Source organism: Oncorhynchus masou, chromosome 24 (genome assembly GCF_036934945.1).
Source record: "Oncorhynchus masou masou isolate Uvic2021 chromosome 24, UVic_Omas_1.1, whole genome shotgun sequence".
In the NCBI taxonomy this organism is placed as follows: Eukaryota; Metazoa; Chordata; class Actinopteri; order Salmoniformes; family Salmonidae; genus Oncorhynchus; species Oncorhynchus masou.
Window position 1 is genome coordinate 68,704,591 of NC_088235.1, and position 16,269 is coordinate 68,720,859.

At 43.5% G+C, this 16,269-nt stretch overlaps 1 pseudogene; it reads left to right on the top strand.

The window, feature by feature from the left end:
* The first annotated feature begins 7,928 nt into the window (after window positions 1-7,928).
* LOC135511423 (uncharacterized) lies at window positions 7,929-9,232 on the top strand (annotated as a pseudogene).
* The last annotated feature ends 7,037 nt before the right edge of the window (window positions 9,233-16,269 follow it).

The following is a 16,269-nucleotide window of genomic DNA, read 5'->3' on the forward strand; positions in this document are numbered from 1 at the left end:
ACTTCTATGTCAAAGATAATAAAACAAAAACACTATGGTAACTAAATGCTACAGTAATGTCCTCAAAAACACTACAGTAATTACTACAATATACTGCAATCATGTCCATATACAGAAAAAAAGGTACAGGCGTGGTCGATCAGAAAATCAGTCAATATCTGGTGTGACCACCATTTTCCTCATCCAGCGTTGCGCATCTCCTTCACATAGAGTTGATCAGGCTGTTGATTGTGGCCTGTGAAATGTTGTCCCACTCCTCTTCAATGGCTGTGAGAAGTTGTTAGATATTGTTGGGAACTGGAACACACTGTTGAAAATCTCAATCCAGAGCATCCCAAACATACTCAATAGGTGACATGTCTGGTGAGTATGCATGCCATGGAAGGACAGGGACATTTTCAGCTTCCAAGGAATTGTGTACAGATCCTTGCGACATGGGGCCGTGCATTACCATGCTGAAACATGAGATGACGGCGACGGATGAATGGCATGACAAGGGGCCTCAGGACCTCGTCACGGTACCTCTGTGCATTCAAATTGCCATCAAATTGTTCAAATTCCATAGCTTATGCCTGCCCATATCATAACCCCACTGCCACCATGGGGCACTCTGTTCACAACGTTGACAAACCACTTGCCCACATGTCGCCATGTCTGCCATCTGCCTGGTAGAGTTAAATCCCGGGATTCTTCTGTGAAGAGCACACTTTTCCAGCGTACCAGTGGTCATCCAAGGTGAGCATGTGCACACTGAAGTTGGTTACGAACCCGATCTGTAGGTGAGGACAACGAGCAGGCAGATGAGCATCACTCAGGCTGTTTCTGACAGAAATGATTTGGTTGTGCAAACCCACAGTTTAATCAACTTTCTGGATGACTGGTCTCAGACAATCTCGCAGGTAAAGAAGCCAGATGTGGAGGTCCTGAGCTGGAGTGGTTACACGTAGTCTGCGGTTGTGAGGCCGGTTGGACGCACTGCCAAATTCTCTAAAACAAGGTTTGATGCGTCTTATGGTAGAGAAATGAACACAACATTTTTTGGTCAACAGCTCTGGTGGACATTCCTGCAGTCAGCATTCCAATTGCACACTCCCGCAGAACTTGAGATGTGTGGTGTTGTGTTGTGTGACAAAACTGCACATTTTAGAGTGGCCTTTTATTGTCCCCAGCACAAGGTGCACCTGTGTAATGATAATGCTGTTTTATCAGCTTCTTGATATGCCATATATCTGTGGCATAACAACAGTGCATGGATAATGGGGTTATTTCTATGAATTGTACATATAAATGACACTTGTTTTAGATATATTTTACCTTATAATTGCTGGAGACAAATGTGAAACCAGTCATATATGGCAGCAAACTTTCCCTCAGTAAAGTTTATGAAATGCTGTGCGATTAGGCAGAATTTAAATTGTATGGCCTTTTAACTTGTAAGGATGGCCACTCTCAAATGTCTTAATTATAGGCTACTGACTTTCTCCGTTTACTATTTATATCATGTTAAATAGCACTATCAGTACCGAAGTCAATAGGCCTAATAACAACATATTCAACTGCCAATTTACTGTTAGTTCCCTTAATTTGGTAGAACCTACTCTACATTATCATTACATTTCATTAAATGTTTTCGTTTACCTTCAATTGCTTCCTCTGTTAACGCCATCACAGCCATGTGGTTGTTGCTGAGGATCATTAGTAACAGTTAATAATATAAAACATTTTAAACGGCTAATTAAAATGTTATGGAGCGGAACGCAGACCAAGCCTTAACAGTTTGAACCTGACACATAGCGCAATACTTGGCTGTGTCATCACACAGTTCCATGGTTAGTGCGGGCAATAGATGAGTGTATTCTATATAAACTATAAATTCTATATAAACTAATTTCCAACAATACAATGGGTTAACAAACTGAATGCGGCAATTTTCAGAATCACTCAAATCACTGTATTTTTTATGCAGCAATATATTTTGTGCATAAAGGCTCTCCAACCCTGTTTAATTACTTTACTAACCCTATAATTTGCCTAAATAATCTACAAGATCAGAGTATTTTTAAATCTACCAGTTGGTGTTGAAACTGAGAAGAATATGCATATATTTAGATGTCTTTTTTTCATTGATCTCTATTTTCTGAACCCGTTCATTCGATGTCTTCTAGTCTGTCAACAAAATTCTAATTAGAGGTACACCGTATTTAGAGGGATGGCTTAAGATAAATGTACTGAAAACCCTATTGAATGAAAACTCCACGAGAAAATCTGTTGGCCAGAAAGTGGAAGGGTTTTCAAAGGTTGAATTACATTTATTCAGCTCACACAAGGGAACCACGTCTGCAAAGCCCGTTACACACCTTCATAAGGTAAGTCTGAATACCAACTACTGAGAAGTATGTATGAAAGGAGTACGTAAGAAAGGAGTAGTTTCCTAAGTCGGAATCGGGCTCTATGTGAGTAGTACTTACAGTAGGAGGCATGGTTATGTGTTGGGGATTGAAATGATGATGATCAATGATGTTTATGTAGATTTAGTTGTCTATTTTACTATTGTACACCAGTGTAATCTTTTCCAATTATGGCTCTCTCTGTATGGCACACCATCCATTGACCTCTGTCTGAGTGGAACACCCTCCATAATGGCTTTGTATGTGTGGGACACCCTCCATTACTATTCCATCAGTATTGAGCCCTCTTTCTCTGATTGTACGGGACACTCCATCCTTCTCTGGCAAGATTACTTCCATGTACAACTGTCAGATGACAAGCAGGCAAGGCACTTCCTGGAACGGATGCCATCCTTCAGGACAGCTGGGCCCTGACCGACATGGGCATCACCCCTGACAGTGCCATCCGCTGCCTACTAAAGATACCAGCCAGGCATATAACTCTAGCCACATTACAACAGACTGATATACATATAAATCCTTGTAAATGGCCACTAATGAATGACAAAGGTGTATTTGATCAATCATTCACCCCATAATTGATTCAATTTGTTAAGTCACATGAATTGTACACTCTTAGAAAAAGGGTTCCAAAGAGTTCTTCACCTTGCCCATGGAAGAACCCTTTGACAAAGACAATAGGGTTCCAGGTAGAACCCTCTGTGAAAAGGGTTCTTGCATGCCCTCACATACACATGATAAGACACGCACTCTACACACACGTACACATGGATTTTGTATTGTCAATATGTGGTAGTAGAGTAGTGGCCTGAGGGAACACACGTAATGTGTTGTGAAAAGTGTTATGAAATGTAGTCATGTAATATTTAAAATGCACGTAACTGCCTTAATGTTGCTGGACCCCAGGAAGAGTAGCTGCTGTCTTGGCAACAGCTAATAGGGATCTTTAATAAATACAACTACAAATAGTGTACTGGTTATTGCTTTAGACAGTAACCTTACCATACTATCTGCTTCACTTGCTGTCAAAGTCAACCTTGAGACTTGAAGTAACGTTGCCCTTGCTCAACCAAGACCATGGTTATGGAAGAGCAATTTCTTAGTAAGAACACTGCTTTGTGAGTATGAAGTATTGTTTTGCAGAGGGTCCCGGGCTCGATACCAGGTCAGTTCGGGAACAGAACTTACTCTGTTACACAAAGATCTGTGAAAGGTTTTCAAACAGATGAGAGTGGTTACATAACAAAGTGCAAATTTAACCATCATGGGCTTTTGTTTATATTTTTAGTTCAAACTGTAAATTGTAACAAAACTATAGTCAGCATGTAGCGAATTACACTTTTAACACCCCTCTTTCATTATTATGCCTCGATGTTGGACTCCGTGCTCTCTCCTTACGTTCACATCCCATCATTGAAAGAGTCAATGCCAGACCTGTCTGTCTCCCTCACTTGCTGGTTGACAAGAGTAGAAGTCTATAGTTGGGTATGGTTGCCCAGGGATAGAGCTGGAATGTGGCCCAATGCAGCATTGTCCTTGTACCCAACACCTATATAGTCATAAGACCTTTCCCCATGTAACTGCTTTTACCTCAGTCTGGTGTTCGCTGAACAGTAGTTGTAAAAGAGGCCGTATACCTTATTGGCTCCTTGAAATACATATTCATTTGTTTTCAGTTTTTTTGTGTTTTTTTTAACCATTTTTTACAATTTAATCTTGGCACCCAGATTAGTTAGCACCCGGTTCAATTTGATAGAGTAAAACTCAATACAGCACAACAGTGATATGAATTTGAAAATGTTGTTACAGGCTTGAGCCACAAGATGGCGGAGATCACAAGCTCATATAGCACGGACCTCTGATTTGTTTCTAGTGTCAAGGATCTGACCCTTTTTTTTTTTTCGACTTCCTGGTGCCGTACCATTTTGCAGATTCTCAATTGCAAACATTATCTCTTCTTTGGTAATAGGGGCACTTACGTAGAAAATGCCCATAGGCACAGATCAAGGATCAGTTTATTCTTGCCAGATCCAAACCTGTAATCCTACAACCAAATACGTATTTTTGAAACGGCAAAGCTCTCAGTATAGTGATGCAGTTCTTTAGATGTTGTACACATGAAATTTAGTTATTCCAGACTTTATCTGTTAACGTTATATTCCTTTTTCACCTATCCAACTCTTCCACTCTTTATGTAACCTGCTGCTACAGGTAACTGCCAAAATAAAGAAAATACCAACATAAAGTGTCTTAATAGGGCATTGGACCACCACAAGCTGCCTCGGCATAGATTCTTCAAGTGTCTGGAACATCCTGTGTGGAAGCACTGCATGCTTTCAATATACTTTGTATCCCTCATTTACTCAAGTGTTTTCTTTTGGCAGTTACCTGTAGAATGGAAGGAGAGGATTTTCCTCAGCCCTATGTTCCCTGGGCGCTATAATCCCTCAACCTATGTTCCCTGGGCCCTATATTCCCGAAGACCTACATTTGAGGTCGGAAGTTTACATACACCTTGTCCAAATACATTTAAACTCAGTTTTTCACAATTCCTGACATTTAATTCTAATAACAATTCCCTGTCTAAGGTCAGTTTGGATCACCACTTTATTTGAAGAATGTGAAATGTCAGAATAATAGTAGAGAGAATGATTTATTTCATCTTTTATTTATTTCATCACATTCCCAGTGGGTCAGAAGATACATACACTCAATTAGTATTTGGTAGCATTGCCTTTAAATTGTTTAACTTGGATCAAACGATTTGGGTAGCCTTCCACAAGCTTCCCATAATAAGTTGGGTGAATTTTGGCCCATTCCTACTGACAGAGCTGCTGGAACTGAGTCAGGTTTGTCGGCCTCCTTGCTCATACATGCTTTTTCAGTTCTGTCCACACATTTTCTATAGGATTGAGGTCAGGGCTTTGTGATGGTCACTCCAATACCTTGACTTTGTTGTCCTTAAGCCATTTTGCCACTTTGGAAGTATGCTTGGGGTCAATGTCCATTTGGAAGACCCATTTGTGACCAAGCTTTAACTTCCTAACTGATGTCTTGAGATGTTGCTTCAATATATCCACATGATTGTCTTCCTCATGTGCACTTCACAAAATAGATGGCATCCAGTCCCTCCTGCAGCAAAGCACCCCCAAAACATGATGCTGCCACCCCCGTGCTTCACGGTTGGGATGGAGTTCTTCGGCTTGCAAGCCTCCCCCTTTTCCCTCCAAACATAACGATGGTCATTATGGCCAAACAGTTTTTGTTTCATCAAAGCAGAGGACATTTCTCCAAAAAGTACGATCTTTGTCCCCATGTGCAGTTGCAAACCATAGTCTGGCTTTTTTATGGCGGTTTTGGAGCAGTGGCTTCTTCCTTGCTGAGCGGCCTTTCAGGTTATGTCGATAAAGAACTCGTTTTACTGTGGATATATACTTTTCTATCCGTTTCTTCCGGCATCTTCACAAGGTCCTTTTCTGTTGTTCTGGGATTGATTTGCACTTTTCACACCAAAGTACAGTAATCTCTAGGAGACAGAACTTGTCTCCTTCCAGAGCGGTACGACGGCTGCGTGGTCCCATGGTGTTTATACTTGCGTACTATTGTTTATTGCGTACTATTGCGAAAGTGGTACCTTAAGGTGTTTGAAAATTCCCAATGATGAACCAGACTTGTGGAGGTCTACAACTTTTTTCTGAAGTCTTGGCTGATTTATTTTGATTTTCCCATGATGCCAAGCAAATAGGCACTGAGTTTGAAGGTAGGCCTTGAAATACACCCACAGGTACACCTCCAATTGGCTCAAATGATATCAATTAGCCTATCAGAAGCTTCAAAAGCCATGACATAATTTTCTGGAATTTTCCATGCTGTTTAAAGGCACAGTCAACTTAGTGTATGTAAACTTCTGACCCACTGGAATTGTGATAGAGTGAATTATAAGTGAAATAATTTGTCTGTAATCAATTGTTGGAAAAATTACTTGTGTCATGCACAAAGTAGATGTCCTAACTGACTTGCCAAAACTACAAGAAATGTGTGGAGTGATTGAAAAACGAGTTTTAATGACCAACCTAAGTGTATGTAAACTTCCGACTTCAACTGTATGTTCCCTCAGCCCTATGTTCCCTCAGTACCCACTGAACCAATTTCAATCAAAAATGGCACAAATGCTTATTGTCTAAATCATTTGTATTATAGTCAAATGTGGCCTTGTTTGAGGATGGAGATCATTACCATAACTTTTTCATCATTTAACAGACGCTTTTATCTCAACATAGTGCCATCACACTTCTCACACCAATGTAGTGCATTTGGGGTTAGGGGCCACAAAATTGTGAGCCGTGTTTAAAAATGGTATAGAAAAGGATTTTGTATTTTGAAATTGCAAAATAGTTATTACAAAATACGTTGCATTGGAGTTCATGCCAGTGAAATAGAAACGACAAAATACTCAAACATTTCTGAAATGTCAGACTTTATTTTCCCTCTATTTAGATTAATTATAATCCACATAATAATTAAGATGTTCTGTTGATGCAGGATTATTTAGTATATATAGTACAGATTCTTGGTTCATGGCAACCAGTGGGGCAATCTGAATACTGTATATATTGATTATCCTGTGATTAGCCTATCATACTGTATGTTCCTGTCTCCTAGGTGCTAGTCTACGGTTGGACACCTGGGATGGGAGGCGGAGTACCTTCGAGGCTGCTTCCTGGGACACAAGCTGACCATCCAACGTCACCTGCCTAAGGCGAGACCTGTGATGAGGTCAGTATACACATCTACACGCAGCACTATCATACAATCCTGTTCCCCTTGGCTCCTTGTATTATTACTAAGAAGTTTCAACTCCGAATGGCGCTTTACATCGCTGCGTCTCTTGGCCACCTGAACCTGGCCTGCTGGCTACTGGAGAGGGGCCAGTGGGGGTCCATCCTTACAGCGAATATTGAACCCAAATGGCTCACTCCGATGCTGCCAAGTGTCCCGCGATTGCTGCCGCTGAGCACAGCCAGCTCCTCATCTTCAAGCTCTTCATCACCAGTAGTGTCTTGAACCTGGCCTGCAGGGATCCCAAGGATCAGGAATCCTTGAGGAGTTCCCTCTAGCATGTGTGGATATTCAATGTCAGCTTTTTTTTACCCATCTACCAATAGGTGCCCTTCTTGTGAGACATTTCAAAACCTCCCTGGTCTTTGTGGTTGAATCTGTGGTTTAAATTCACTGCTCGACTGAGGGACCTTACAAATAATTGTATGTGTGGGGTACAGAGATGAAGTTAAACACTGTTATTGCACACAGAGTGATTCCATGCAGCTTATTATTTGACTTGTTAAGCACATTTATACCTCTGAACTTATTTAGGCTTGCCATAACAAAGGGGTTGAGTACTTATTCACTCAAGACATTTCAGCTTCTATAGTTTTCTAATTTGATCTAATTCCACTTTGGAATTATGGGGTATTGTGTTTAGACCAGTGACCCAAAAAATCTAAGTTTTAGCCATTTTAAATTCAGGCTGTAACACATTTTTTGGGGGGGAAAGTCAAGCGGTGTGAACTCATTCTGAAGGCACTGTACAGCCAGATAAAGTGCTGGGTGAGGCTGAGGCAGAGGAGGGCAGCATCCAGGCACTGCCTGGGCCTAAGGGCTTCATTCCAGACCAGGGTGGGTGACACAGTGCTGGTGGTTGGCTTCACCCTCCCCAATATGTCCTCCAAGCCCAAGAGGGGTAAGGCCAAGGCGGTTAACAGGCTCACATCCAAAGCCTCTCAACCTTTGACCCCCCCATCAACTGCCCACCTCATGTGTCCTGCTTGGTATCCCAGGATGCACCTATTTAACTGCCAAAGCTACACCCTGTGGCCACGGGGAATGATATAGAGAACAAGACAGGGAATGAGAGGGGATGTGGAGGGAAGGCATGCGTGGAGGGTGAGAGTGGGGATCAGAAAAGCAACCTATGGAGGATCAGTGACTCCCGAGACAACAATCCAAGACCCCTGTTTGTCTCTGCTTCGCCCAACTCCTCCCAGATCCTCACCACCTTACTAGGAGTCCTTCTCTTGCCACTGCGGCTGCACACTGTCAGGATTTGGCCAGGGTTGTTCCGGGTTTTGGTCACTAGATGTCCCCATTGTGCTTTTTGACCTCATGTTTTTTCCCTTGTTCCCCATTATTATTTGCACCTGTGCCTCGTTTTCCCTGATTGTATTTAAGCCCTTAGTTTCCCTCAGTTCTGTGCTCTGTGTTTGTATGTTAGCACCCAGCCCTAGTGTTCTATGTATTCTTGTCGATTCCGGTGGATGCTCTTGTGGAATTCTGTTTTTGAGTATCTCTTGAGGCTTTTTTGTGCTATTCCTACCACCTTTTGGATTTGCCATTTTTTTGTATTGAAGGACTTCTCCTTTTTTACTTTATTAAATACACCGTCTTAAGTACTGCTGTGTCTGCCTCATCTTCTGGGTTCTGCTGACTATTCGTGGCTCAGTTGGTTAAGTGACTGTTTCTCACTCCGGAGACCCAGGTTCGTAACCGGGTCCTGACACACACCCAGAGAAAATGCCATATAATGTTTAGCCTTAGACAGGTTAGTCCACGTTTCTGATGATGGGTTTTAGTACTTTCAGAAGAAGCCTCCTTTCTTAGATATTAAGTCCCCTATTTAGGGGACTTTGAACGGTTCTGGACTGGTTCGAACTGACATTTTGTTGAACAAAACGCTTTGTGAATGTTGCAGGGTCCAGTGCCTTATGGTGCTAGAAAGCCCCATCTGTCTGCTTTCCGCTACCACTCTGTCAGTGGAGATGACTTGAAGTGTCAGGTTTCACACTCCACATTTGCATAAGGAGTGATGTGTAACCTTTTCTGGCCTATTCAGACAATCGATTTCAGAGCGACAAAGCCCAGACTGGGAGATAGCATATTAAAGGGGACAGTAGCAAATCCATCAATCATGGTTTCATCTTGCTGTGATATTCTCAGCCGGATTTAGAGTTTTCAACATGAAAAAATACTAAATCATTTTATAGAATTGAAAAACGACCACTTTCTCCTGGTCACAGAGGGACACAATAACCCTGTGCGTAAAGCTGAAGTTGTAATGAGTCTGCAAACATGCAAATTGTGTCTCTGCGTCGCTTAGAGGATGCTTGGGAGAAAATGTTTTGTCGTCAGTTAAAATGAAATTAGGCCAAATTTGTACTGTCACTAAATATGCTCATATTTATTTTACAGTAAAATGGAAGGTGAAATCTTATAGTAAGTCGTTTATCATTTGATTGCTACTATGTTTAAATAGCATTTTTAGTCATTTCATGACCCATTCCCCCACTTTTGTTGAATAGGAAAATAATTATGTGATTTTTTAATATTTTCATAATATTTGTACTATGTACATGAGCTTGTGTCCTCGAAGGTGAGAACACCTTGGCAATTTATAAATATTTTTACCCGTACGGTGAGTTCCAGAACTATGCAGCATTATGCAAAAACTATGAACTATGCAAATAAATACTTATTTAGGCGGAAATCTCAATTTTGCCATAATGTAGAAGAGGTATAAGCAGTGGTGGGAAAAGTACCCAATTGTCATTCTTGAGCAAAAGTAAAGATATGATAATAGGCAATTACTCAAGTGAAATTAAAAGTCACCCAGTAAAATATTGGTTGAGTAAAATCTAAAAATATTTGGTTTTAAATAATACTTAAGTTTCAAAAGTCAAAGTAAACGTATAAATAATTTCAAATTCATTATATTAAGCAAACCAGACGGCACCATTTTGTTGTTTTTTTAATTCACGGAGCGGGACACTAATCCGGACGCTTATAAGAAATCCCGTTACCCCCGACCAGCCATCAAACAAGCAAAACATCCAGGAAGATATCAAATCCTACTACACTGACACCTCGGATGTGGCAGAGCTTGCAAACTATCACAGATTACAAAGGGAAACCCAGCCACAAACTGCCCAGGGACATGAGCCTACTAGATGAGCTAAATGCCTTCTATGTGTGTATTTAATGTTCAAGCATTCTAATTGGTTGGTTCAACTGTGATGACAATAAGGTGTGTTGTGATTGGCCCCGCCTGCAGATAGGGGGAGATTGCGAATGTCAGGTCTTCCCAGTATGAAAATGTGATGCAAAGGGTAGGTCACGTTCTGAATACGGTTTTCTATTTTCTATTTTCCAATGTGTACAAGTTTGCTGTACGTTTCTGATTTATACATGTGTGGGTATATGGTATCTGTTAGGGATTGAGGGGCTTTCTGGGATGTGCTTTGGCATATGATTGCTGTAAATAAGTGTGTTAGCTAGCATACACCGATGTAATGGTCACATCAGCCCACTGCTAACACAGTTGTCTTCATGCTACAGATGTTGCCATCGACAGCCATCAATATCGTTAAGCCCTGCACAACTAACGTGCAGTTTCTCATTTAACAACAGGTATTTACACATGCTATATTTTGTATTGTATTTTGACACCCAGTATGAAAATGTGATGCAAGGGATTTTGCCATCGACAGCCATCAATATCGTTAAGCCCTGCACAACTAACCTGCTGTTTCCCATTTAACAACAGCAACAGAAATAAATGATGCTCAACTGGGACCACTGGCTGATGTGATTTATTTGGTGAAAACACAATGCAAGGAGATTACGATATACTGTACACCTGTTACACTTGCTTCAAGGCAAGCAACACTGAACCACGTATGAGAAAACCAGCTGTTTTGGACAACTCTGTGATCTCGCTCTCCGTAGCCTTTGTGAGTAAGATCTTTAAACAGGTGAACATTCACAAGGCGATGAGGCCAGGCAGATTACCAGGACACATAGAGCATCCGCTGACCAGCTGGCAAATGTATTCACTGGCATTTTCAACCTCTCTCTGACCCAGTATGTAATACTTACATGTCTCAATCAGATCACCATAGTCCCTATGCCCAAGAACGCCAAGGTAACCTGTCTAAATAACTATCGCATCATAGCACTCACATCTGTTGCCATACATGCTTTGCAAAGCTGGTCATGGATCAAATCAACACCAACGACTGCGAGGCCGCACATGACTCCAGCACCATCATTAAGTTTGCTGACAACATGACGGTGGTAGGCCAGATCATCGACAACGATGACACAACCTATAGGGAGGAGATCAGTGACCTGGCAATGTGGTGCCAGGACAACAACCTCTACCTCAACGTCAGCAAGACAAAGGAGCTGATTGTGGACTACTCCTGCCATCTAGGACCTCTATACCAGGTGGTGTCAGTAGAAGGCCCTAAAGATTGTCAAAGACTATCCACCCAAGTCATGGACTGGTCTATATGCTACCACACGGCAAGAGGTACCGATGCACCAAGTCAGGAACAAATAGGACCCTGAACAGCTTCTACCCCAAAACCATAAGACTAGTTAACCAAATATCCGCATTGACATATATTGCACTAACACTTTTGACTCATCACTTTTTAAAATTTTCTTTTAACATTTCTTTAATTAATTTTTAGATATGCTGCAGGCCTACCGTAGGCGACATGAGTCTCACTAGTGTTGAGTAATGTGCTGTCAAAAGTGTTGTAGGTTTTATTTATTTTTATTTAACCTTTATTTTACAACATAAAGGTCTTCTTACTCTGCTGGCGTCTTGGCCCTCATTCGCAATGAAAACCATAACAAATTACTATGGGAATAAATGGAAGAGGCAAGTTGAAGGGGGGAAAAGTAAGGAACTTCTCTGTTGGCCTTGGAGGCCTTTTGAAAACATGTAACAGGACAATAGACACGATATGGTCCCAAAATCACCTCTCCAACATAGGGTCCAGCATATCTCTTGATGATGATCGGGCTCTGGCCAATTCTGGTGTGAGTTATCTGGCCCAAATCTGGCCCAAGGTTCGAGACTATTGTGGCTGCTCTCTGGCAGATGATTACAAGGGCTGCTTTATATAATTAACATTTCATTATTTATACATTTTTTCATATTTTCTCATTGTTTCTGTGATCAAAAAATGTAATTAACGTTTACATTAAATTCTTTAAGAGTCCTGTTTAAGTGTATTTTAGTGTTTTGATACTTTGTGCAAGGCAATTGATCAGCATTTGCTCACACCTACCCTAGGTGTTGTAGGTCTTTTATTTATTTATTTATTTTGGTGCTACCCATTCCAGGGTTAGCACTGCAACCACCAGAGGACTTGAAAATGAGCCAGAGCTGAAAGGATCACCAAAACTAAAGGTATTTTGGTATCAGTGCATTTTCTTTAAAAAAAAATATATATATAGTCTATCAATGTGTAGGAATACTGTGTAATAAAATCAATAATTGTGTACTAAAAACGTGAATGTGTTTTTGCAGAGCATACAACCATGCTGACAACCATCTGTAGATCAGTGGACAAAGAGCTTGTCACGTTCTGACCTTAGTTCCTTTTTTATGTCTTTGTGTCAGGTTGGTCAGGGCATGTGTTGGGGTGGGTAGTCTATGTTCTTTTTTCTATTTTGATATATTTCTATGTGTTTGGCCTAGTATGGTTCTCAATCAGAGGCAGGTGTTGTTCGTGGTCTCTGATTGAGAATCCTACTTAGGTAGCCTGTTTTCCCCATTTTGGTTGTGGGTGTTTAATTTCTGTTCGATGTCTGTTCACCTGGCAGAACTGTTTCGTTTTCTCTTCGTTGTTATTTTGTTTAGTGTTCAGTTTTTTCAATTAAGATATGACGAACACTTACCACGCTGCATTTTGGTCCTCCTCTCCTTCCACCAATGAGAATCTCTACAGAAACACCCACCAAAAAAGGACCAAGCAGCGTGGTAACCTGGAGCAGACGGTTCTGGACTCCTGGACTTGGGAGGAGAGTTTGAAAGGCAAGGGACCCTGGGCACAGGCTGGGGAATATCGCCTCCCCAAGGAAGAACTGGAGGCAGTGAAAGCTGAGCGGCGGCAATATGAGGAGGTAGCACAGCAGCGTGACAGGCATGAGAGGCAGCCCCCAAAAAACTTTTGGGGGGAGCACACGTGGAGTGTGGCAGAGTCAGGTTGGAGACCTGAGCCCACTCCTCGTGCTTACCGAAGGCAGTGGTTGTACTGGTCAGGCACCGTGTTATGCGGGGGAGCGCACGGTGTTGCCGGTACTCGCTCATAGCCCAGTGCTATAGGCCAGCCCCCCGCAAGTGCCATGCGAGAGTGGGCATCCAGCCATGGCGTGTTGTGCCAGCTCAGCGTGTCTGGTCTCCGGTACGCCGTTTCGGTCCAGGGTATCCTGCGCCGGTTTTGCGTGCTGTGTCTCCGGGATGCAGGGAGGGTGCAGTGCGTCCTATGCCTGCGCTCCGCCCGTGCCGGGCGAATGTGGGCATTGAGCCTAAGGGAGAGGTGCGAGTAGTATGCACCAGATCTCCAGTGCTCACCCACAGCTCGGTTCAAGCTGTGCCTGCACTCTGGATGGTCCGGGCTGACGTGGTCATACAGCCTGGAGGAGTGGTGCCGAGGCTGCGCACCAGAGCTCCAGTGGTCCCCCATAGCCCAGTCCATCCGGTGCCTCCTCCACGCACCAGGCCACCTGTAGGTCTCCCCAGCCTGGTGGGTCTTGTGGCAGCCCCACGCACCAGGCTGTCTACCCGTCTCCTCCCTCCAGGTTCGCCCGTCTGTCCTGAGCTGCCAGAGCCGCCCGTCTGTCCTGAGCTGCCAGAGCCGCCCGTCTGTCCTGAGCTGCCAGAGCCGCCCGTCTGTCCTGAGCTGCCAGAGCCGCCCGTCTGTCCTGAGCTGCCAGAGCCGCCCGTCTGTCCTGAGCTGCCAGAGCCGCCCGTCTGTCCTGAGCTGCCAGACCCGCCCGTCTGTCCTGAGCTGCCAAAGCCGCCCGTCTGTCCTGAGCTGCCAGAGCCACCCGTCTGTCCTGAGCTGCCAGAGCCGCCCGACAGTCAGGAGCTGCCAGAGCCGCCCGTCAGTCAGGAGCTGCCAGAGCATCCCGTCAGTCAGGAGCTGCCGGAGCCACCCACCAGTCAGGAGCTGCCGGAGTTGCCCTTCACTACGGTGCTTCCGGAGTTGCCCTTCACTACAGCGCTTCCGGAGTTTCCCGCCTGTCCGGCGCTGCCGGAATCTCCCATCTATTCGGGGCCCACTGCAAGGCTCCCCAGTCCGAGGTCGGCGGCGAGGATCGCCACTCCAAAGTCCCCACTTAAGGGGGCAAATACTATGGTGGAGTGGGGTCCACGTCCCGCGCCAGAGCCGCCACCGCGGACAGACGCCCATCCAGACCCTCCCCTATCGGTTCAGGTTTTGCATCCGGAGTCCGCACCTTTGGGGATGGGTACTGTCACGTTCTGACCTTCGTTCCATTTTTATGTCTTTGTGTTAGGTTGATCAGGGCGTGAGTTGAACTATGTTCTTTTTCTATGTTGTTATATTTCTATGTGTTTGGCCTAGTATGGTTCTCAATCAGAGGCAGGTGTCGTTCGTGGTCTCTGATTGAGAATCATACTTCGGTAGCCTGTTTTTCCCATTTTGGTTGTGGGTGTTTAATTTCTGTTTAGTGTCTGTTCACCTGGCAGAACTGTTTCATTTTCTCTTCGTTGTTATTTTGTGTATGTTCATTTTTTTTTCAATTAAAATATGACGAACACTTACCACGCTGCATTTTGGTCCTCCTCTCCTTCCACCAACGAGAATCGTTACAGAGCTGGACAAAGGGCCGCACCAAAAAAACGAATGGTTCCACAGAACACATACTGGGATGGATCCTGAGGCAAATATGGCTTCTTCATCAACATCTTTATGCTTTCGTTAATAAAGTAATGATAAAAATGCTATAAATACTATAATAACATTACATACAGTGGGGAGAACAAGTATTTGATACACTGACAATTTTGCAGGTTTTCCTACAGCATGTAGAGGTCTGTATTTGTTTTATCATAGGTACACTTCAACTGTGTCAGAGAATCTAAAACAAAAATCCAGAAAATCACATTGTATGATTTTTAAGTAATTAATTTGCATTTTATTGCACGACATAAGTATTTGATACATCAGAAAAGCAGAATTTAATATTTGGTACAGAAACCTTTGTTTGGAATTACAGAGATCATACGTTTCCTGTAGGTCCTGACCAGGTTTGCACACACTGCAGCAGGGATTTTGGCCCACTCCTCCATACAGACCTTCTCCAGATCCTTCAGGTTTTGGGGCTGTCGCTGGGCAATACGGACTTTCAGCTCCCTCCAAATATTTCTATTGGGTTCAGGTCTGGAGACTGGCTAGGCCACTCCAGGACCTTGAGATGCTTCTTACGGAGCCACTCCTTAGTTGCCCTGGCTGTGTGTTTCGGGTCGTTGTCATGCTGGAAGACCCAGCCACGACCCATCTTCAATGCTCTTACTGAGGGAAGGAGGTTGTTGGCCATGATCTCGCGATACATGGCCCCATCCATCCTCCCCTCAATATGGTGCAGTCGTCCTGTCCCCTTTGCAGAAAAGCATCCCCAGAGAATGATGTTTCCACCTCCATGCTTCACGGTTGGGATGGTATTCTTGGGGTTGTACTCATCCTTCTTCTTCCTCCAAACACGGCGAGTGGAGTTTAGACCAAAAAGCTCCTTTGTTGTCTCATCAGACCACATGACCTTCTCCCATTTCTCCTCTGGATCATCCAGATGGTCATTGGCAAACTTCAGACAGGCCTGGACATGCGCTGGCTTGAGCAGGAGGACCTTGCGTGCGCTGCAGGATTTTAATCCATGACGGTGTAGTTTGTTACTAATGGTTTTCTTTGAGACTGTGGTCCCAGCTTTCTTCAGGTCATTGACCAGGTCCTGCCATGTAGTTCTGGGCTGATCCCTCACCTTCCTCATT